We start from the raw sequence: 24996 nt of genomic DNA on the forward strand, positions 1-24996 counted from the left end.
ATCCTAATAATCAGATTACAGAAATTAAGAACAACTTAATTTTTCAACAACAACTACTTTTCAGCCTTCAAATTGCCAGCAGAATTAGAACTCTGTGGGAACAGAGATTTTTTATTATATTCATCATTAATTAAGAAAAAAAAACCCTTTTTTATAGAAGAAAATCATCAGTCCATTTAAAATGTTTTAGAAGAACATAAATATTGGAAGATAAATTGAATATTAAGGTCAAAAATTTAAAATTCAAACTAATATTTGCATTAAAATATTTGAACAAAAAGGTATACAAAAAGTAAATCCATACATAGATGTTTAAAGCAACCATACTCAAATATGAACTTCAGTATTTAAATGTGAACTTTTGATCAATTTTCTCTTATGATTTAAAATCTCTGGGCAAGATTTTTTCAGAGAAGTTACTTCATCAGGGTAAATGCAAACAGAATGTTATAATCCCAGGAAGCTACAAAATGTCTTTAATTCTTTCAAGATTTTAAGGGACTACAGAGCAATGATATTTATATTTTACCCAGGAATGTTTCTCTGCTCTGCTCAGAATCAGTTAGACTTCACTTCGAGTATCATGACCTCCTCGACCCTGCTATTTGTCTAGTGGAGACTGCCTGACAACCATCATATGGCTTTTAATCAAAACTATTTTTAACCAGTGAGATCCTAATAATACAGTATGAAAGACTACAGATTTATCTAGTCTTCTACCCAATCCCACAAGTATTTTAAGAAAGGCCAACTATGTTTTAGTCAGTGTCAAAATATTATGAAAACTTTGAGGCAAAATAGATTACGCAATGTTGTTTTAATGAATGCTAAATTTGTTGTTTTGATTGCCTTTCGCTCAACTGGGCTATCTTACAAACCTGAAAGGGCAGGGACAAACCTGAAGATTTTTATGGTGGAGATGAAGAGAATCTCTAACAGAATGGGTCATCACAATGGTTATAATTTATTGACTGTTGACTGTTAACCAACATTCTTATTCTAACATTTCATACTCAGCTGAATAACCTTTAACATTGATTCAATAACTAGTGAGTTCAACAATATGTTTGACATATGTTCACATTTTATTATGAAACGTTTTTTATGGCCTGTAGGAAATATTACCACCAATGTCCTAGGTGCTATGTCTGTAATCTCTTATACTAAGAACAACTTAGAAACTAGTAATTATGAATTATTATGTAATTATGAGTAATTATGAAGAACTACCTATCACTTGATTTTTTAAAAAGTCCACGATAGAAAGTGTCTATACATAAGATAGAGAAAACTCAAAATGACAATAGGTATATATTTAATATCAGAATATATCCTGATATTTAAAAATTAGTATGCTTTGCTTTAAAATATCTATAATGGGTGTCAGTTTTATATTGCACATGTGAAGTTTTCAATTATTATTTCAGTTATTTTGTTATTGTTGTTTTTGTTTTACTTAGAAACTTACGAGGTAGAGAAGTAATTATATCTGAATATAAATGAGCAAAATTGTTGCAATTGTATAATGTAGGAGTTTTCCTCCTACCCACACAAAGGAATGTTTTATAAAATGATGTTCTCTTTAAGACAACACAATTCATGTTGAAAACAAAAGTCTTCGCAATTAAATTTCTTAATGGGAAGTTATTAATTACCAGATAACTTTTAAACCAACAATGAGAATTAAAGTTGTAACCATTGAAATAAATTCTGTGAATTAATTGCAGAGCCATTTATCTATGTGAAATAACAGAAATATATGCCAAAATCAAATGATGCCTGAATCTTCATCAAGGGTAACAGAGTGAATTTAATGCAAAGGATTTTACTACATCATCAGCCTGTCCACTTTGCCAAATGTTTAATACTAGAAATTTTTCCAAAGAGTGATTACAGCTGTGTTTCAAATTTAGATTTCTTTTTCCAGACAGTTAACTATCCAAATTGCCTTTAATTTAATGACCTGCCAATGTCTGGATATTACATTTGTTCTTCTTTTAAAGGAGTGAGGGTACTTTTATATATACTCATTTTCATTTTATTTTATAATTCTGCATGAAAAGATTTAAGCAAAGATTTGCCTGGAGATAAGCTTAATCAGAATACTTTAAAAATTTTATTTGGCAAAGTGTATTTTTTTTGATCTGCAATATTGATATCTCTTCCCATTGAATAACTCTTTAAGTAATCTCTAAGTAATATCTTTTTACACTAAAGAAAATCCAAATTGTCATATGATCAACTGGATATTTGATTAAAATGTTTAATCATTTTCTCTTAGGTGTCTTAAATTGGGTTTCAAGACTAAAGATTCTGTGTTATCACTAATAGGCCATAAATTATGTAATTAGAAAAATTTTCTAAGATATTTTCTCCTATCACTACCATTTCAAATTTTTGATGAAAATAGATGCATACTGGCAATTATAGATATGGAAAGAAAAATGTTACATATCATGTGTTAAAAGTGTTACATGACATCTTCTTGAGAGCAGAGGGTAAAGAAGAAAGGTTTAGGAGTCAACTGTTATCAGATGTTTGTTTTTCTGGAACTTTTTCTAGATAACATGAAAAATTGTCAGAATGAGAAGGGGATGTTTATTCCTTCAATTTCAAATATCTGAAGAAAAATTTTGATTATATTTTCTATTTGCCAAGGACAAGGAATTTACTCATTCTGCCATATAGTCATACTGAATAATTAATCTTGAGAGAGTAGAATGGGATACTTTGTCTTTAAAAAAAATCCTTTTTTTGTGTGTGTGTCATTCTCTCTTCAAGTTATTCTTTGAAGAAATATCTGTCTTTGATGAAAGATGATTTTTTAAAAATCTTTTATGTAATTGAAAAGTGTTAATGTGAAAAGATCTGATCATTATTAATTATCAGGAGAATGCAAATCAAAACCACAGTAAGATACCATTTTATACTTAGGAGAATGATGTATATCAAAAGGAACAAGTTTGGGAAAGAGAATAAAAGAACTCTAGTGCACATTTTAGAGGGTGATATAAGTTTGGAAAACCATTTTGGAAACAAGTATGCATCTTCACGAAACTGAAAGTAGGGACTGAAGAGATAGCATAGAGGGAAGCACTTGCCTTACATGCAGTCAATTCCAGTTTGATCCATGGCACTTCAGTTATATCCCTGGTATCACATATAGCCCTCTAAACATCACCACGAGTAATACTAAATGTAGATCCAGGAGTAATCCCTGAGAACTCCCACATTTGGCACAGACCAGCTCCTTCTTGCACACCCCTCACCCCCCCACATCAAAAAAGGCAGCTAAAAGTAGAGCTGGCATATGACCCAGCAATTTAGCTTTTGGTTGTATTCCCAATGAAAATATTAATATAAAATGTTCTAATTACCTAAATGTTTCTTGCCATATTATTTACATTAGCTAAAATAAGACATGATGTGCTCATCAATGAAGCACAATGTCTGATAATTAGATAAAGGTATAGTATATTTACACAATGAAATTTACTTTTGGCACAAAAAAGTGAGTAGTTTAAGGAAATTGTATGAGGCAAAATGAGTGAGAAGGAAAGAAACAATATTGGTCGATTTTAAATTGTACAGATAGCACAGTGGGTAGAGAGTTTCCCTTGCAAGCGGCCGACCTGGGTTTGAGTCCTTTATCCCTCTTGGAGAGACTGGCAAGCTACCGAGAGTATCCCGCCCACACGGCAGACCCTGGCAAGCTACCCGTGGCATATTCAATATGCCAAAAACAGTAACAAGTCTCACAGTGGAGACGATACTGGTGCCTGCTTGAGCAAATTGATGAACAACCGGACAACAGTGCTACAGTGCAGTGCTATTCAAAATCACCCACATATCTAGCTTGATTAACAAGCTAAGTGAAATCCAAATGCAAATTGATAATAGTCAAGGGAAAAACAAGAGAAAAATAATTAAACCTATTAGGATTGGAAAAGGTGATAGCACTACAGATTCTCTAAGTAGAATAATTCTGGAAAAATATAAACAACTTTATGTCCCTAAATTTGAAAAAGGGATGGGAAAGGCCCTCGAAAAATACACAAGAATTGAGTATATTCTACTAACTGAAACAAACGGGAGAGAACAATGACAAAAATTGAGTGGTATAACTTATAGACTTAAAAAAAATAGTCTTAAACTTGAAGCTTAGAACAGTAACTTCAGGAAATGGGTGTTTGTATATGTTTGAGGACTCATAAGATATTAGCCAAAGAGTAGTAACTTCCATTAAAAAATGATTGAGTATTAAGGGTCTAAAAAGTATTATTATTAGAGTTAATCATATTATATTATATGACATTTTCTTAGATCATAACTGTTGCAAGAAATTTATGTACAGTGGATAGAAATGAGGTGGCAGCCTCAAGAGGGGAGTCTACTGCCTTGCCTTCCTTTGCAGTTGGTCACCCAGGGATTACCTGGGAGATTTAGGACTGATAAGTCCATCACAAGCACCTACACAATTCAGACCCTGTGAATCATCAGCTCCACAGAGCAGCTGTCAAACTACCTGATTTCTACTGGATTTTAATGACATGGGAGGTAATCTTCCTACCTGAGAAATTTCTTTGGGGAGCTGTGGACTCAGGCTAAAGCAAGGCATTGCTCTTGGTAGGAAAAGAAAAATCAGTCCTAACCTCTACCTGATCAATCACATGCCTTCACAGAATGGAGTTTCAAGAAGGAGATTAATCGGGAAGTAAGATTAGTTTATTTTGGGTGTGTACTTAAGGGAGAACATGGGCATGTCCAGAGGGGGATAAACTGAATGTGTGTCTCAAGCAAGGCTGCAGGTGAATCCCCAAGATCGAGAATACAGGCCATAAAGTAAATAAAAGGAGGCACAAATTTCAGACAGAAATGAAAGCCATCCCCAGAACAGGGAAATGTGCAACTTTTCCTCTCCCAGGTTAATTTTTATGCAGTTTCTGAAACTGCCCCTTCTGGTCAAAATCTATGTTCTAGGGCTAAGTGGAGAACTTGAAACTGTTGGTAGCCTTCTTTAATATTCTTAACATGGCCTTTGTTCCTGCAACTCTGCAGAAGATTTGCTCTTGGAGGCATGATCCAGTCAGTGCTCTGGGCCTAGAATTCTGCATCTCAAAGACTGTCAAGGCTCCTCTAGTGGGTCCTGTATTTAGAAAGCCTTCTTGCCTCTTGGGCTGGTTTTTGAATTTCAGACTGTCTTTTCCCAGTAAACATTATCAGCACCAATTCCCATCTGTCTACCTGCAACATTAAGCGTTCTCACACACATACTACGAGATTATGCATCACTCTATCACTATATCACTGTTGCCCTGTTGTTCATCTATTTGCTCGAGCAGGCGCCAGTAATGTCTCCATTTGTCCCTGTCGCATTCAGGGTCAGGGGAATGAGGCCCATTATTGTTACTGTTTTTAGCATATCAAATACACCATGGGTAGCTTGCCAGACTCTGCTGGTACAAGATTCTGCATCTCTCTCTTCTAGGAGCTTTGTTTTATAGACTCTGGATCTTGACCGTTGATGAGATTACATGGGGGTGTGGGGGGAGTTTGTGGGTCTGACTACTGCCAAACTACTGGAAAACTGGGGATCTGGATAGAGGAGGCCCATTTGCAATTCTAGCAGCCTTGGAGTTCTCAGCCACGGGTCCCACATACCTGGGTTCCTCTGCCAGTTCCTTCATTGGTGAGGCTCATCTGAGCATGTGGAGAGTAGCCTTGAGCATGGCTATGGCTGGGTTCTGAAGGTTTTGGCTGCCTGGGCTCTGTTTTGGGCAGGCAGGGAAACTCAACCTGCCCCCATCCAAGGGGGCCCCGGTGATGAAAATTATGCATATATTGATCAATATATTGATTTCATTAATATATTAATTATGTACACATTAATTAACTGAGAATCCTTACAAAATTTAAAGAATTGAATACTTTAAGTTCATTACAGAATTTTCAATTACACTTCAATAAAACTGGAAACAAAAGTAATAGATGACTTGAGGAAACATATTTGACATTGAATTAATGCCTAAAATCCTACCTAGTATGGAAAAACTCTGAATCCAGAGACATTGGTAGTGAATTCTTGATAGTAATGTTGGTTTTAGAGAGATGGGTGTATGGCAATGCTCTTACATAGTCAACTTATTTTTTGATTTTTGCTTTTTGGGTCACACCTGGCGATGTGTAGGAGTTACTCCTGGCTTTTGCACTCAGGAATTACCACCTGGCGGTGCTCAGGGGACCATATTGGATGCTGGGAATCGAATCTGGGTTGGCCGAGTGCAAGGCAAACACCCTACTCACTGTGCTATTGCTCCAGCCCCATATAGTCAACTTTCAATATGTGCCATTTGTGTACTCCAGTTATGTTTTAACAATGTTACTGACATGAGAATTAAACTCCATTTTCTCACCCCCTGACTGCAGAGATCTGTTGTGGAATGAACATCAATTAAGCATCCTCAGGCTGCTCTGTCAAAAAAAGAAAACCAAGAAAGTGATTTTCCTCCTAGGTAATACTCATTCTTATATTCAGTAATATGTTTATATCATTCATGTTTACTAATTTTCCAATATTGAATGAATGAATTTTCTAATTTTGAATGAAATGAGTGAATAAATAAAAATTTAGTATATATGTATAAAATGGTGACTAAAAGTCCATTTAGTCTTTTGTATATAGATATATATACATCTATATATAAATATCATGAAATAAATATATTTCATGATATTTATATATAGATGTATATATATGTGTATATATACATATATACTAATAAAGGACTGAGGAAACATGATCATCTTCAGCTATTATCTGGATAAAAATTATCCTTTCCTCTTTAATATTGCTCTAGTATTGTAGCTGACTTATGTCAAATGGGTGAAGAGAGGAATCTACTACTTCCCTTTCTACTCACCCAGGTCACCTGATAGGAGGCTCTCGGAAAGTCCAGGACTGATAAAGGTCCGCAGTAAATCCCTGTATGGAGAAGTCCTCATGTCTCACCAGCCTCACAAGGCAGCCATCAAGCTGTACCTAAAGCTCACTTGTTCTGCATAGTGTGGAAAATGATCCCTGCCGCCACATTTCTCAGGATCTATGGACTCATGTTGGAGTGAGAAACTGCTCTTTGCAGGAAAGGAAAGATAAGTCTTAAATTCTTACCCAGACTTTTGAGGCCAATCACCATTCCCTAACAGTAAATGACTTCAAGAGAAGATAAAATAATGAAGTAAATAGTTTTATTTATAGAAATTATGAGGAAGAATGGACTGGAGTGATAGCACAGTGGGTAGGGCATTTGCCTTGCACATGGCCGACCCGGGTTTGAATCCCAGCATCTCATATGGTTCCCTGAGCACCGCCAGGAGTAATTCCTGAGTGCAGAGCCAGGAGTAACCCCTGTGCATCACCAGGTGTGACCAAAAAAAAGAAAAAAAAAGAGACATGTTTTGAAACTTTGCTAGTTTGCCTTCATGTCCTTATCACCATCCTTTGCTCCTATTGGAGTTTCCCTGCAGGTTGAGGGGGCGGGGGATCCCACCTTCTCTGGGCTTGTGCTGATGCAAGTTAAAGTTTTATCTGACTTAGGTCCTGTATCCCAAGGGAGGTCCAGAAATAATGCCTTTACTTGCTTAAGGCTACCGCCAGAGTAATTTCTTCAAATTCCATCTTGGTTTTATTATGTTCTAAAAACTCATTGCCAGGGAGGCCCCGTATTTACCTGCTTACTCACTAGGATTTTAGATTTTATTTTTCTTTTGTTGTTGTGGTTGGTTTTTTTGGGGGAGCCACACCCAGAAGTATTCAGGTCATACCCAGGCTTTATACTGAGGTATCACTCCTCCTGGGCCTTGGGGTATATGGGGTATAAGGGATGAACCCTGGGTCAGCTAGGTGCAAAGCAAAACACCCTACCCGCTATACTATTTTTCCAGCCCCATGGATTTTAGATTTTCACACTAACATATTTTCTAATGTCCACATACCCATGGCTTATATTTAATATGGAAAGCTCTATTCCTTTGCTTTGGGTTGAGTCATTTTGAATAATCCGTACAAGTTTGTGTCTTAGTTGTTACAGAAAAACAAATACTCATTTGGAGTTCCCTTGTCAAATACTTCGGTTCTCTAGGGTTTACATGAGAATAAAACGAAGAAGTGTTTAAAAAAACAGTTTATTTTGAATTGTGGCTGACTTTTCTTGTGACTCTGGCATAAGGATCATGACTTAGAGATTTTAGTGTGTCTAGTAATGTTATGAATGGATTTTCAGGAAAAAAAAATATATGTAACAATGTAATAGCAAGAAACAATTGTAGTTTCAATTCTAGAGGATGTACACTGATAAAAAAGTCTATAGTGGGTATATAATATCTCAAAAAATATTTACTGAGCAATTGTATGTGCTATAACTCATGCTGTTATGAAGATGGATAAGTGACAGTTTTTCTACTGCTCTTCAAGACTGAAAATGCATTGGGGTTCAAATGACTGATTCTCTGCAGTTGAATGGCAAAGTGGAAACAGTACCAGTTTTGGATTGAGATGACCTGAGTTCAAGCTCAATGAGCCAAACATATTTCTCTTTCAGAAAATGTACATTCCTGTAAGAGTGATACTCAAAATTCCTACTAAATTGTGACAGAATTGCAGAATTTTCACCTTTCTTTTTCAGGGAAAGAAAAATGAAAACTAGTCTAGAGTAACAAGGAATCACAGAGAGATGGGACTATCATCATTGTATCACTGTCATCCTGTTGTTCATTGATTTGCTCGAACGGGCACCACTTATGTCTTTATTTGTCCCCGTCACATGCTAGTGTAGCCTGATGGCGTCTGCTTGCTCCAGGAACACAAAGAGATGCTATTCGTGTTTTTGTTACTGTTTTTGGCATATCAAATATGTCACTGGTAGCTTGCCAGGCTCTGCCGTGTGGGGAAAAATAAAATTAAAATTAAAAAATAAAAATAAAGAGGTCACACAGCCTAGAGTGTAGAGTAACAAAGAATCACAGAGAGATGGGGCTATCATAGGTATCAAAACTCCAGTCGGCCAGTGGCATTAGATTTTTATAATATACTTCAACTCAACCCATTTCAGTATGTCAGAACACAATTCAAAATAGGGTGGAATGACTGTGTTGTTTGGGCAATAAGAGATGAGAGAAAGGTTTCTATTTTTTTATGTAAGGAAAAGACATTGATAAATCAAGTATGATGACTGAATTTTTATTTTATTACATATTTTTAACTGAAATATATTCAATACTAAAACAGATTTGCAGCGAAAAATTCTCATCTAAACTTTAAACTTGTTTTACTTTTTCCATATCATTCAGAGTTGATTAACACAGAACAGAACAAGTATCTTGAATGCATAACTTTAATGTTTACCTCTTTCAGAAAACAAAGTGTTTTATGTACTCAGTAAAGATTTCTGTCTTATTGACCTTTTAAGCCTGTTCTTTAACAAGGTACTCAGCAGAGTTGAAACTCAGTAAATATATTAATAAATGATTGGTAAAATGAATAAGTGGTTATTATAATGTGAGTAAAACTTGGAAATTTTATTCTGCCACAGTAGCTGTTTTAAAAGTGCTAAACAAGTGACAGGAATAAAGCCAAATGCACTTTAAAATCAGGTATTTTAGTTGGTATTTTGAGATACAAAAACCTACATAAACATAAATGGGTGAAAAGAAGAAATATTCTTAAAGTCTTAGCTGTAATTCTGCCAAAGAGCACTTTGCATGTGTAAGGGCTATATGTTTGATCATCTCTACCAAAAATTTAAAATATTAGTTCTGATCTTGAGAATAAAATGATTGAAAAGCATAGTGACTAGAACTGAATTGATAGAATTGAAATGAGTGGGTCTTGAGGACCCATAGATTTCAAATATTTGTTTCCATAATATCAAATTCCATAAGTAATCCTTAGTCTTCTAATGTTCCTGACTTAGATACATTGCTTAAGTTGAGAGAAAACATTTTATTCACTTTCAGATTAAATCTTATTATTCAGAGTAAGTCATATATATGATCAAAGGATAAATCATTTTAAAAGGCTTATAATAAATCATAACAATTCCCAGTGCCACCTCACAACCTTTCTTTCCAAAACTAATTGATTTTTTTGTGTTTAATTTTTCTACTTCTTGTTGTATTTACCCTATCTTATTTTATGTAATGTGTTTATATTGCAACTTTTTGACATCAATTTTAGATATTACAAACTTGACATTATCCAGAACTTAGAGTCTGAAAATGTGGATAAACATTTATCTTATTTTCCTAACTCCTTCAGGAATATCTTTGTTTTGTTTTTCCAATACACTTTTCTTCCAGTATACTTACCTTTTAGCTCTAATGAGGTATCCAAAACCAGTGTTTATAATATATGACTATTATTTTTCTGTTAATCTAAAAACTATGCTGTAAAAGTCTTGTCTTTCTCTGTTAAAATTTCTTACAATATTTTTATTTGACTTTTTTATAGTTATCTATTGTTTTCCTCCAGTGTTCCACAGCATTATCTTATATCTATTGATTATTTTCTTTTACAAAAAAAATAAATGGCTTGGAGATTTGTTTTTTTTTTAGAAACTGCTCTTAACCTAAACTGAGTTTTATATAATCCATATTATAGTTAATATAGTTCTTTTATTATTCTACCAGTTGTCTAATATTTGTATCTTCATACTTTATAGGGGAGTGGTCTTTAAGAATCATGTCTTGTAAAGGGAGGAAAGCCATAGGGCACTTACCTTGCATGTGTGAAGTTTTGGGTTCAATCCCTATACCTTAATTAAATAAAAATTAAAATAATTTAAAGGTGCAAATTAAAGGTGTGAGATGGAAAATATTTTAAAACTAGTTAAGTTACTGGAAAAATTATATTTACCTGGAAACTAAGAATGGAAAAGCTGAGTAAGCTGCAACAAACTAGTAGATGCAGAGTAGAAATTGTAACTTCTCTCTTGGCCCAGAACTTCCTAAATAATCTTAAAACATAATTTTGCTAAGTATGTTGAAAAAATAAACAACAACTATTCTCTGTCTAGTTCAAAGCATGGACGTTCTAGTTTCTTTCATGACTTAGTACTTGTTTTCTCCATTGCAAATCATAGTCAGTTCTCAAGGGATTCTCTGACAAATACGACTTGTATGTTTATTTTATATATATTTTCTCAATACACCACATTTCCAAAGATGTTAATAATAGAATTCTTTCAGGCATACAATGTTGCATCACCAGTGAGACCCCAGTGTCCCCAGACCTCTGCTATACCCCAGCCTGCCTCCTTGGCAAGAATATAACAAATTTATTTCATATCACATGCCCAAACAAAACTTAAAGACATCGCAAATGGAATTATCAGAAGATAAAGTTTAAAAACGTCAATTTATAATGCTTAATTGTCATGAGTTTAGCACTGCAGCACTGAAGCACTGTTGTCCCATTGTTCATCAATTTGCTCGAGTGGGTACCAGTAATGTCTCCATTGTGAGACTTGTGGTTACTGTTTTTGGCATACCAAATACCCCACGGGTAGTTTGCTAGGCTCTGTCGTGCAGGTGGGATACTCTCGATAGCTTGCTGGGCTCTCCAAGAAGGACGGAGGAATCAAACCCAGGTCAGCCGCATGCAAGGCAAACACTCTACCTGCTGTGCTATTGCTCCAACCACTATGATTTTAACCTATGTAAATAAGGACATTCAAATCAATGCACTATACCATCTCCTCTCATTTACATAACTGTTTTCAACTCTGGCATCTAAAACATGTTGCATTATATTTTATTCTGTACTTCATACTTTATTGCAGTAGTCATATCTTTCTTTGTCATAACTAAGGCTGATATTTTGTTTTTGTTTTTTGCTCCCCTTGGCAGGCATATAACAAACTTATTTCATGTTATTTAATTCAAAAAAACCTAAAAAGAATGGCAAATAGAATTATTAGAAAATAAGTAAATGTAAATTTGTGATAATTAATTCTATGTTTTAAACCTTTCTTAATCTATTAGAGGACAACCATATACAACATTAGTACCATATTCAATACCATGTGATGAGAACTCCTGTCCTTTAAAGAAGGTCTTTTAATGCTTCTTGAAAAACTGGTTTCAAGGCTATGAATTCCCTGAGTTGTTTATCCATGGTGCTCTGTAGAGTTCTTTAAAATCAGAATGATAGTCTAGCTGGATAGATATTCTTGATTAGCGGTACAGTTCATTTAAGTTTTGCACTATATCTTTCTATATTCTTCTGACTTGCAGAGTCTCATTTGATAGACACATCTTCTGGGTTTTCCTTTGTAAGTTTCATTTTGATCTTGCAGCTCTTAATACTCTATCTTTAGACTTTATCATTTTGAGCATAATGTGTCTTGGAGTTTACCCAGCTGGATCTATTTTCACTGGGATCCTTGGGCCTCTTGGAACCTGGTGCCTGCAATACTCAACTCTTAGAAGTCCTTATCAATTATTTACCTATTTTTCTTCATATTTGCCTTCTTGTTCTGCAGAAACTCTAGTGATTCTTATATTTTTTTCCACTTGAACTCATCCCATGGTTCTCTAGTGTCTTATTCATTTCTTTTCAGACCATTCTCCACTTTCCGCTGTTTCCAGAACTTCCTCCTTATCATCCTGGAACTCCTCAACCTTTTGTTCAGCTTCTATTATTCTGTTGTTCAGAACTTCTATTAACTTTTTTTATATTGCCTACCATGTTCTTCATTTCAGTCAGATCTGAATATAATAGATTTTTCATCTTGACTCACGCTTTCTTGTGCTTTGCTGACTACTGGTGCTATTGTTTCTTTGAACTCACATGCAGCTCACTTCTGGATGGTATTACTGAGTCAATTCTGAATGGGAGGCAGGTGGCCTCCACCCTGCATAGGTCCCAGCAGCCTCCACACCTGAGCGGTATCATATCAAATGCCCAAACTGCAGATCCTTCCTGACCTGCTTGCTGCTCCATCATCCCAGGCAAAGAAGACAGAAGGCAACCTCTAGCTAATCCCTCACTACCATCCCTAAGGGTTAACAGCAAAAACATACCTCCAGTACAAAATCACTACAAAAACAATGGGAAAACCACATAGAAATCCACCAAGCTCAGTAAGCGAAAACAATACCACCAAGGACATAAACAACAGCAGTATATCCTCAGTGTCTTTAATGACAATGTGATGAGGATGTTCAGTGAGCTCAAATACTATTTTCATAATGTTAAGCAGCACTTTTCCTCTTTCCCAGAGTTGCAGCATGGCAATTTAACCTCAGTTGAATGGTTTGTGCATTTCAGGAAATGCCGTAGCTGTTTCTGCAGTCAAACATGCTTAACCATTGCTGAACTGAAATTCCAATTAACTTTATGTTGGGGGCTTTTGGTATTTCTTCATAGGATACTATGGATATTACGCATGTGGCTTTCTGAGCCAATCACCATTAATAGTCATGGGTTGGCTTCTCTAGTGCCTGCATACCATAAACATCATTATAGTCATGAATAACATTGCCAGAAAGGTTACAAACAGCTGTGTAACAATTACAACCTCCAATTAAAGTGTAGCTCCAGATGTTCCATACTCAAAACTAAAGCCCTGCAAGGTGGTTGCTGCATGGAGTTGATTAAAGTTGTCAGTTTTAGCATATCTCATGAGTACTTACAACAGGCAACCATAAATTCTGAAGTATTAGCAATCTGAATGCCTAAGAAAATTGAAATCATAACCCAGAAAAGAGGGCATAACGGTAGCCTCAAATGGAACCATCCTTCCCTACAGCCAAAGAAGATAACCAAAACACAGAAGCAGTTGGAACAATCTTTCAAATCTTTTGATATGGTTCAAAATCAACAAAAACAGAAATAGTAACTTGCTAACTTTTACCATTATTTAGGTAAAAAAAATTGATATGAATATGGAATGCCACAAGTAGTATCAGAGCCTCAAATAGACTTTAGAGTAATAAAAATATTCAGAAGATATCTTTAATTTTTGGTATTGAAATGATACTGAGAGTACTCTGAATAATGCTACAAATCACAATCCCTATTATGAACAGGGAGTTTGATATAACAATGACATTTACTAAAGTGTAATTTTAATTCTTTATAGAGGTTACATAGTCACTAATTAATTTGGCAGTTGGTGGGCAGGCGTTGGACCACACCTGGGGGTGTTCAGGGCTTATGCTTATATAAGCTCTGTGTTCAGGGATCATACCAGATATGTATGTGATTCTGTGGATTGAACCAGGTTTGGCTAGGTACTTGGCAAGCTCCTTAACTCTTGTACTATCTCTTTGGCCTTACATTGATTCGGTTTTTTTTTTGTTTGTTTGTTTGATTTGTTTTTTTTTAAATAGAATGTGTATTTGTTTTATGGCTGAATTTAATATTTGCTCTAGCTAGGCAAGAGAATGTTCATTCTGTAGCTCAAAGGTGGCAGGCTTTGCTTTGGCAACGTCTACCCTCATCTGTTGCTGTGAAGTCTTGGATCCCTCCTCTCTCCTCTCACCTTTTCTGCCATAATCATTTATTAAATGATTTAGATTTGGCTTACATCCATTGCTGTGTTGCAGGATTGGAAAATTCTAGATGTTATAGGTGTGTGAGTAACTAATGTAAGGTTAATATTTCTTCTGTTTTGATTTTGAAAAGGATTAATACTTTGCCTTTCTAGGAATAAGGATGTTAACTAGGAATAACGCTAAGAACAAGGTTTGATTAACACATGGTCGTATATAAATTAGTTTTTAAAAATTTTTCTTACTACCATGAGGGCATATTATGTAATAATAAATACACATTTTGTTACTGCTTCTTAAAGACATTTGGCATGCTAACACAGTTCTGTGTTTTTCTGTCTCTGTCTCTCTCTCTGTCTCTGTTTCTGTCTCTCTGTTTGGTGGGGGGGGGTGAGTCTAAAATAAACTATAAATAATAGGGTTGCCTGTTTGTATACAGGATTTTCTTTTCAACTGGTCTTATCTGAAGCTATTGAGGGGAACTGTTATAGTAGCTGTGGCAAGTAATGACACTCAATGGGTCTGTGTCATTATAAGGGTACAGTTTTCTGAGATGATTCCTTGATCCTATGAGATCACACACTATCCCGCTTTTCCTCAGCACCATGAACCAAAGTGCTCCCTCCTTGCACTCCTCTCCACCCTCTGCTTCCTCACCCCACTCACACACATACGAACTGGGACAGGGATGTGACCCTAGATGAATGCTGAGATGCCAAAACAACAAAACAAAAATAAAAGAATGTTTTCTGAAAGCTGACTGCCAATTTCTGGGAAAAATGAATGTAAATTTTTCTATTTGTTCTTCAGCAGTTACTTAAAATATTTTGCCTGATAAATCTCTCCTCCTCCCCAAGTTGGAATTCTTTATTTCAAGGTCCTAAGATCTCTGCATGATAACTCAAGAAATTGGGAGGGTCTCAGAATGAATAAACACACCGATAATCTTTTCCTGCTGCATTTAAATTCTGTATACCAGGCAAAGTGATTAGCACGCCCCTAAGGTTCCAAATAAACAGATCCAAGATAAAGAAATTTGTCCATTCATTCTAAGGCCTTGCTAGTCTTCCTGCTCTTTCGGTAAACAGCAAAAATCTTTCACAGTGTCCTAACTCTCAGAAAGTGTTAAAACCTGCAACATTTCTGGTTACTTTTTTTTCTCTCCTGAGCCTTCCAAAATTACTGTGTTGGTTCTCTGATGCTGCTGTAAAAATTACCACAGGTTTGCCACAAGTGCAAATTATTATCCTACAATTGTGCAGTTTAGATACCTGATCCAGGTCTCATTGGCCCAAAATTAATTTGTTGGCAGCTGCTTTCTTTTCTGAATATGGGCATACTTCTTTACTTTGCCCTACCATTCCAAATTTTAGAAACATACATTTCTTTGCCTGGTCTCCTGTTATCATCCTCAAAACCTTTTATATCAGAGCACTTCAGCATTACATTTTGTCGTCCTTTTTGTGATTTATTAGGTTCAGCCAGGTAATCCAGGTTAATCTAACCATTTTAAGGTCAGTTGGTTATCAACCTTAAGTAGATTTCCAGATTGAATTCATTTTTGTTACACATTGTAGCATTTAAATTCTGGAGATTAGGATATGGTCATTATTAATAATCTGTTCTTTTTACTACATGTCCTGTCTCTTCCCTGCCTCTTTCCCATGTCCTGGATCCACATATTTCTACTGCTTGCATGTAACTGAATTAGTATATTTATAACTTGCACTATCGCTCCAGCTGGAGCGATAGCACAGTGGGTAGGGCATTTGCCTTACACTCGGCCAAACCAGGTTCGATTCCTCCACCCTTCTCAGAGAGCCTGGCAAGCTACCGAGAGTATCTTGCCAGCACGGCAGAGCCTGGCAAGCTACCTGTGACATATTTGATATGCAAAAACAGTAACAACAAATCTCACAATGGAGACGTTACTGGTGCCCGCTCGAACAAATCTATGAGCAACGGGATGACAGTTATAACTTGCACTAAACTTGTGACCTTCCAAAAAAAACTTTTCATTTTTTTTTATTATGGCATGAATCTTTTAACTATTTAACTTAAAAAAAAGAACTTTTTTTTTCTTTTTGGGTCATACTGGTGATGCATAGGGGATACTCCTGGCTCTGCACTGAGGGATTACTCCTGGCAGTGCCCAGGGGACCATATGGGATACTGGGAATTGAACCCGGGTTGGCTGCGTGCAAGGCAAACACCCTACCAGCTGTGCTATCACTCCAGCCCTCTTTTAGCTATTTAGGCTTAAGTTTTCAGAATCATGGTGCAGCAATTTTTTCTCTATTCTCTACTTAAAACAATTGTGAAATCATCTTTGCCTACTTGTAGTGTTTATGAACCTGTTTATTTTAAGCACAGTTTCTGGAATAAGGATATGATTTTAAAGGATAGCTCAACATATTTGAATAAAATATGTTGAGTTACTTACCAGTCTCTCCTGCCCTCTCCAAACTGTAGTCTATCCTATAACTGCATCCAGGTTGAAAAGTAGACAATTTATTTTATGCTGTTCTCTCATTTTCCTTCTCAAAAGTCTTTAATGACATCCCCTTAGTATGAAATTCACATTTTTTTTTGGAATACTGTCACCATAGCTTTATTTAGATTCAAGTTCAGTAAAAGGATTTTTTTTTTTAATAATGTAGGCATAGCACTGTAGCACTGTCCTCCCCATTGTTCTTCAAGTTGCTTGAGCGGGCACCATTAACATCTCCATTGTGAGACTTTTTGTTACTGTTTTTGGCACATTGAATATGCCATGGGTAGCTTGCCAGGCTCTGCCGTGCAGATGGGATACTCTCGGTATCTTGCTGGGCTGCTATTTATTCAGTCATTGATTAAACTGATTGAATTTGGCATGAACTCCACATTACATTTTTTTAAATTCTATTCTGAATGTTAACTTAATTTTATTATTTTATTATTATTTTTTCACCTTTCTCTTGATTCACCGTGAGATGCAGCTACAAAGCTTTCATATTTGAGCTTTGGTCATATAATTATCAAACACCCATCACTTTCCACCACCAGGAGCCCCAGTATTCCCCCACCCTTTGCAACCCTTCACCTTCTTGTGTGGCAGACAATTTTCCCCATTCTCTCTCTCTCTCTCTCTCTCTCTATTTTGGTTATTTCAATATTCGCTATTTCAACGCCAGTCTCACTACCACTCAAACCTGCTGAAAAGGCAATAACAGACGATTTATTTTGTATTGCTTGTTATGGATAGAATATAGTGTCCAGGGAATTCTGTGTCATTATCTTCCGGGAGCTTTAGTTTATAGTCTCTGGGTTTTAGCCATTGATGAGATTTCATGGCCCCAGGGCCAGTTTGTGGGTGTGACTGCCAAGCTACTGGAAAACTGGGAACCTGCGGGGAGGTGGCCCAGTCCCGATCCAAATGGACTTGGAGATCTTAGTCAGGGGTTCCCACACGTCTGCGTTTTCCTGCTGGTCTGCTCTCTGGTGAGGTTCATCTCGTTTTGGGTGAGGCTCATGCCCTCTTGGGTGAGGCACATTCGAGCATGTCGAGAATGGCCTTGGGCATGGAGGAGGTTGGGTTCTGGAGGTTTTTGGCTGCCAGCATTTTGCTTGGGGCAGGGAGGGAAACTCAACCCACCCCCCTCCGAGTAGGTGCCCTGGTGAAGACAGCGTGGCACGGGTTCAGAGCATTCTGTGGTGCTTTCTTCTGAGAGCTTTTGTTTATAGTCTCTGGGCCTTGGCCATTGATGAGATAACATGTTGTCAGGGACAGTTTGTGGGTGTGACTGCCAAGCTACTGAAAAACTGGGGACCTGGGGGGAGGAGGCCGAGTTCTGATTCAAGCGAGCCTGGGGCTCTCAGTCATGGGTTCCCACCTACCTCTGCACTACAGGCCCTAATTGCATCTTTTGATCTTTTTCAAGATGTATGGGTCTCTGAAATAAGGCCAATAAATGAGCTTATACAGCGGAGCCAGAGGTGGTTTGTGGGTGTGTCTCCCACATACCTAACTTTTGGCCATTTAATTCTAGGTAAACTTGGCCCAAAATTGTTGGGGTCTGGCCAAAGGCACAGCAGCAATTTTGAAATATCTGGAAGTCTGAAGGCATCATCAAGCTGCTGATGCACTTGCCCCACAGGTATAGGTTTACCTGCTGGCAGCTCCATATCCCCTCAGGAATCTACTCTCTTCCTTGCTTTTCACATCAATGAACCATATTTGTGCTCTCATTTATTTTTGAACTTTTTTGCAATACAGTTGGTGGTGCTCACCTGGTTCTGTGTTCTGGGGTCACTCATAAACACTTAAGGAACCATAATTTCATGGTCACACTTCAAAGTACCTACTCACTTAAGCACTGTAAAGTGCATTTTAAAGGTGCTTGTCTTGCACTGTGCTGATCTAGCATCACATACAGTCCTCTGAACTTGCCTGACCTAGGGTGATCCCTGAGCACTGCTGTGTTTACCCCCAAAACAAAACAACAACAATATTTTGTCCAGAGTAGTGGGGAACAAAGCCGATTTAACTACTGTAGAAATTGACTCTGTAATATATAAATTGTGTCTGTTTGGGCTAATTTATATTTTTTTACCCATGGAAATGGTATGATTCATCAATATATTTCTGTTTTGGTTGGTATATATTTTTACACATGGAAATAGCATTATGCATGAATATTTTATTGCTTTTAATTTAAAAAATGACTTGTTTATAATGCCATGCCCATGAAGGCTCCACAATTTTGACATGATCAACACAGTAAAGACAGAAATTCCCTTGATTAAGAAATCAAGTTAGTTTTGAACATTTTATTGTGAAGACTGAAGTGAAAAATACAAGGATAAAAGGCTATAGTATAAACAGAACTTGGTGGTGCCCATTGACTGTCTCATTGCGCAGTATAGTTTGCATTATAAAGCAAATTTCATAGATTTGTTTAAAATTACTGTAATATGAAAAAACACTTGTCATTTCCTTATCTTTGTTAGTCTCACTCTCTCAGGAATCATATCAAAATGGGCAATTTTGAATACTGCTTGAAATTTGAAATTTGAATCAATATAACCAAAGCTAGATCTAAAAAGGAATAATTGCCCACTTAACTATTCCCACATTCTAAAGCACATCCAGAGTACTTTTTAAATTATTAAAGTATCTTTAGCTTTGTTCTTATATTGTAAAATTCTAACTCCTTGACACAAACCACAGAATATATAATTATAACGGCCACAACCTTCCCCTAAACTGCATGCTCCATTAATTTCGCTAATGCTGTCCGCAGTTCAGTCACACATAACTTATTTCTGGTTTAGCTCTCTACATGTCTTTGTACACCTGAATGGTTCTTTCTACTCAGGAAATTTCTCCTTGCCCTTTTATCTATTAGCGAAAGACTATTTCATGTATATCATAGACTATGGAAATACCGTCAGATTGTGAGATATAATGCGTTTCTCTGTAATTGGAGAGAGAGAGAACAGGGGCTAATGTACTTGTTTTGCATGTGACCAACTCTGATTCTGCCCCCAGCACCACATATGAAGCACTGTCAGGAGTGACCGTTGAGCACAGATCCAGGAGTAGCCCCTGAGCACCACTGATTGTGGCCCCAAAACAAAAATAAATAAAAGCAACAAGGATGTTTTTTCTATTTATTCCTTACTAGCATGTGTTTTATCATTAAAGCTATTTTTCCATGTAATAATTGTATGTCAACTTGTCCGTGTTTGGTACTATGCAAAGAAATCCTTCATTGAGGATCAGGATTATAACTGTTTATATGCGGCAGGTCCCGTGGCATAATTGTTCACATATTAATGCATTATTAGAAAGTTTACTTTGTAGTTGGTGGCCTATTAGAAATATGAAGGCCATCATATGCAGCTTCAGTGGATTGTGTCATCTCCAGGGGGGAAATAAAATCAAAGCACAGTGAAGAATGGAAAAGAGAATTTTCCTGATAAATAGGTGGAGGCAATATATGGCAGCATAGAAAAATATATTTTTGTATACATGTATTCAGGGCTATAGCAAAATAGCACAGTGGGTAGGGTGTTTGCCTTGCATGTGGCCGACCTGGGTTCGATTTCTAAGTCCCTCTCGGAGAACCCGGCAATCTACTAAGAGTATCCCGCTGGCACAGTAGAGCCTGGCAAGCTATCCATGGCATATGCCCAAAACAGTAACAAGTCTCATAATGGAAACAATACTGGTGCCCGCTCGAGCAAATCGATGAACAATGGGACGACAGTGCTACAGTGCTACATGTATTCAAGGCTTACATAAAAACACTAGCACCCAGTGGCCATGCAACTTCAGACAACATTCTCAGTTTTGGGATGCCTTTATTTTCTCATCTGTAAATGGGTAAAGTAGAAATTCTGCAATGATCTGATATTTTCTTTGCTAATACCTGAAGTAGTCTTCAAAGGAGTCTTACAGGAGGCAGCAGAATATAAAGTCCAGGAGTACTCACTTTGAGTTATACTAGGAATCAATGCTATTTGTATCTCTATACACTTTTCATACATGATTCAATCTGAACATATTTCCACCTGGATAATCACTTCATTTTCCTTACTAGTTAAATGTGATTATTATATGTGAAATACCAAGTACAGCAATTGACATATGAAAATAATTGGAACCTCAAAATATTTCAATGTTAGCAAAATATATGAGAAACATGAGAATCTGGCATTAGTGGTCTTTGGAAGACACTAGATTTGTATATTTCCATTATGGGGACCAAAAAAGGCAGTAGGAAAAGGCAATATTCATTTTTCCTGTGCTTCAAAAAGGCAACTTAAAAATAAACTAAACTGATTGGAATTTATAAACATGGAAACAATATATAGCAGTTCAGCTCTGCAACATTTGACAGAAAAGCCATTCATTTTTATTGAAAGTGTCTGAATATTTCACCCAGAAGTCACTTTAAAACTCTGTCATTACAATTAGTTATCTCTAGAGGAAAAATATTATCAGAATATGATTAGACCCAATCAGTATAGGTGCCAAGCACTTGGAACATATTAAAAATGACATTTCACTTATTTTAGAGCACAAATGTTTGTCTTCTGACATTTCTAAAATGTGAGCATTCAAAGGAAGTCTTTGAAACAGCATTTCAAGATGGAAAGTTAATGATAAAGGGCAAGCTAGAAACAGGCTACTTGATGTAAGAAAACCATGTTTTAACAATTACTTTTCAATGTCTCAAACAGTGACTCGCACCTTACTAAAAATTCATTTTCATATACGAGTTATTCTATCTGAATCATGCAGAAGACAGTGAATAAAATTCTTCAATACCTGGAATAATTTTTAAATGGATGTAGTTACTACTACCAGATCTATAATTCACTAAAAGAGTCCAGTTTATAGTTCAATAAAAAGTTCAGTCAAAAGTAAAGAACATATCTGTTATAGACCAGATTTTAGGAAAAGAAGATTGAACAAGATACAGTTTATTGTGATTGTTTCATGTATCTTCCCACTGAACTGTGATAGTGACATGAAGAAAATATAGCACTGTAAAAGGGGCCTTGGAGAGGAATATTAAATGTGTAACAGTATTTATTATGTGTAACAGTAATTTTATAATGTATATAGTCCCTAAAACTTGTTGATAGCCTTCTAATAGTACCTTCCATGTTGTACCTGAGGTATTCCACTAGCCTGTCTAACTTGCCCATGTTTAGGTTGAAGTATTGACTCTCAGTTCCAGAAACATGAAAATGGTAGCTGATATGCCTTCCTTTTTATGCAGAAATCATATACTGCAGTGTATTATGTGCATCCCAAAGACTCCCAATGAAATTGAGTTGTATTGTCCATAGTGGGGAGGTCTTCATTGATAATTTTTTCTCACCTTCTCTTCTTATGCTTCATCCACTTCCTCGACCATTTCTTCTGAGATCAGCTCCTAAGTAAACTACTTGTACTCAAATCATTTTCTAAGATCTTAAGGGAACTTAAGATAAACCTGCTGGTAAAGAAAAAAATATTACAAGGAAAGTATGCCTAGAAGACAAGAGGTAAGAGAAAATAAAGTACAATTGAGAAACTTTAAATGTCACTGAAGTTACAGAGTACTAAAGAAAATAAGTGAGATTTGAACCAGAGTGGGACCATACATTGAGATTCAAAAATTTGTGTAAAGTAGTTTTGGTGTCTTATTAAAAGATTCAGGGAAATGATGGTTTCTGTATTGGGGGAGTTTAATTACTATCAACATGAAGTTGGATTTATTATAGCCTAGAGACTAGAGTTGATAATAACTTGTATCACTTGTCATCCCATTGATCATTGATTTGTTTGAGCTGGCACCAGTAACATCTCTATTCGTCCCTGTCAAGTGCTACTGTAGCCCAATGGCATCTGCTCGCTCCAGGAACACAAAGAGCCTCAAACCATTCATTCAGGGTTTTGACAAAGAAGTCTGACCATTGCGTAGGTGGGCAGCCATGAGGTCCCGTGGAATCCAGTCAGTAACAGCTCTAGTCCAGCGGTCCTCTCTAAATCACATTATGTGCCTCGCCCATCTGATTATTGATGCCTTGGCAAAAAATAAAAGTGTCCTCGATTCTTGATTGTCGACAGAAGTCAGAACTCCAGATTCTTTCTCTCACTTAGGTGAAACGTGATAAGCATAGCTCCCCAAATAGCATTCTCATCCTGTTTTCATAGGGCCCAGGTCTCTGAGGCGTATGTTAGTGAAGGAAGAACAGTGGAGTCAAATAGATGTGCCTGGAGCCAGAGGTTTTTCGTCCTCTTAACCACTTCTTCAACACTCTTGCAGACCTTCCTTTCCTACTGTGCAGTTCAGGTGCAAGGTCATTTGTCATGTTGAGTTCTTGACCTAGGTACACATAACTGCTGCATGTGGAGATGTTCATTTCATTGAAGGCAAATCAAACATTAGGAAGTAGTCCGTTTATCATGAACATTATCTTCGTGAGATTCAGCTGCAGTCTGATCTTTCCACACTTATGGTCGAAGTTGGCCTGCATGTGTGCTGCTTGGCTGATATTTGGTGTTATGAGAATGATGTCATCAGTGAAGCAGATGTGATGTAGTTGCCAACCATCTATCTTTACTCCCATTCCTTCCCATTCCAGTCATCGCATGGTGTTCTCAAGGGTGGCACTGAAGAGTTTCGGTGAAATGGTGTTGCCCTGCTGAACCCCTCTCTTTACATTGATGTTCACTTCTTTGTAGAATGGTGAGATCCTGCTAGTGAATCTGTAATGCAGCTTATGGATGATCCTGATGTACTGAATTTGAACTCCCTGTTTGTCTAGGGCTTCGATGACTGCTTCAGTCTCAACAGAATCAAAGGCCTTCTTTAAATCAATGAACATTAGACAGAATGGCATCTTGAACTCTCACGAAACCTCAATGAGCTTGGTCACCATATGGATATGGTTGATAGTACTGAATACTTTTCAGAACCCAGATTGCTCGCATAATTGTCCTTCGTCTGGAGGTCTGCCAATCCTATTCAGACTGACTCGAGTGAATAACTTGTAGATGACGGACAACAGGCAGATTGGGAAATAGTTTCCAATATCATGGATGACTCCCTTCTGTACAACAGGACAGTCCTGCTGGTTTTCCATTGGGATAGAACCTTGCATTCAGACATGTAGCGTGGTAAGAGCCGAGCCAGTGTATTGATGAGTACTGGTGGCAGATTCTTCAGGTATTCAGGTTTGACCTTGTCTGGACTGGGGGCTGTATGGGTCTTTATCGATGAAATTCTGTGTCCGATTCTGGAAGGGAGAATGCTGGGAATGACATATCTTTCCTGCGGAATTTAGTATGTGGGCAGATAGATGTGGCTATCAAAGAGAACTGAGTAGAAGTCATGGATAACCTTTTCTATTGCCCTTCTGGAAGATGTGATAGATTCATCAGGATGTCAGAGGGCAGTCATCTTGGTCTTATAGTTGGCGAAGGACAGGTGGGTGTTGCGAATTCTTTCCTGGCTTCTGCTGCATCGCCCACCACTGGTGCTCTTCTCTCGTTGAGGTCTTTCTTTATCACTTCTCTGCACAGATTTGTGAGCTCGGACGTCAGCTTGTGATTTCCTGAGGCTCATGCCAGACCACGTTTGCAAATGAGCTCAAGAGTTTCTGAAGACAGGTGACTTTTTGTGGCCTTCTCTCTCTCTTCATTCCTCGCACAGTCATGGAAGTGCTGAACCAGTAGATCATATTCCTGTCGAAGTTGTCAACGACAGCATCTTCCCATATTGCTGCAATAGTGCCAAAGAGCTCCCAGTTGGTGATCATTCTGGGAGCTCTCTTCTTAAACTTGGTAGCCCTTTCTCCCCACTTTGTGAAGTAGAATTTCGCACGAAGGAGATGGTGGTCTGATTCTGTTTGGAATTTTAGCCACATCAGTCAGACAAAATCATCGATTGAATCTGATGTGGTCAG

This window comes from Sorex araneus, chromosome 3 (genome assembly GCF_027595985.1).
Source record: "Sorex araneus isolate mSorAra2 chromosome 3, mSorAra2.pri, whole genome shotgun sequence".
In the NCBI taxonomy this organism is placed as follows: domain Eukaryota; kingdom Metazoa; phylum Chordata; class Mammalia; order Eulipotyphla; family Soricidae; genus Sorex; species Sorex araneus.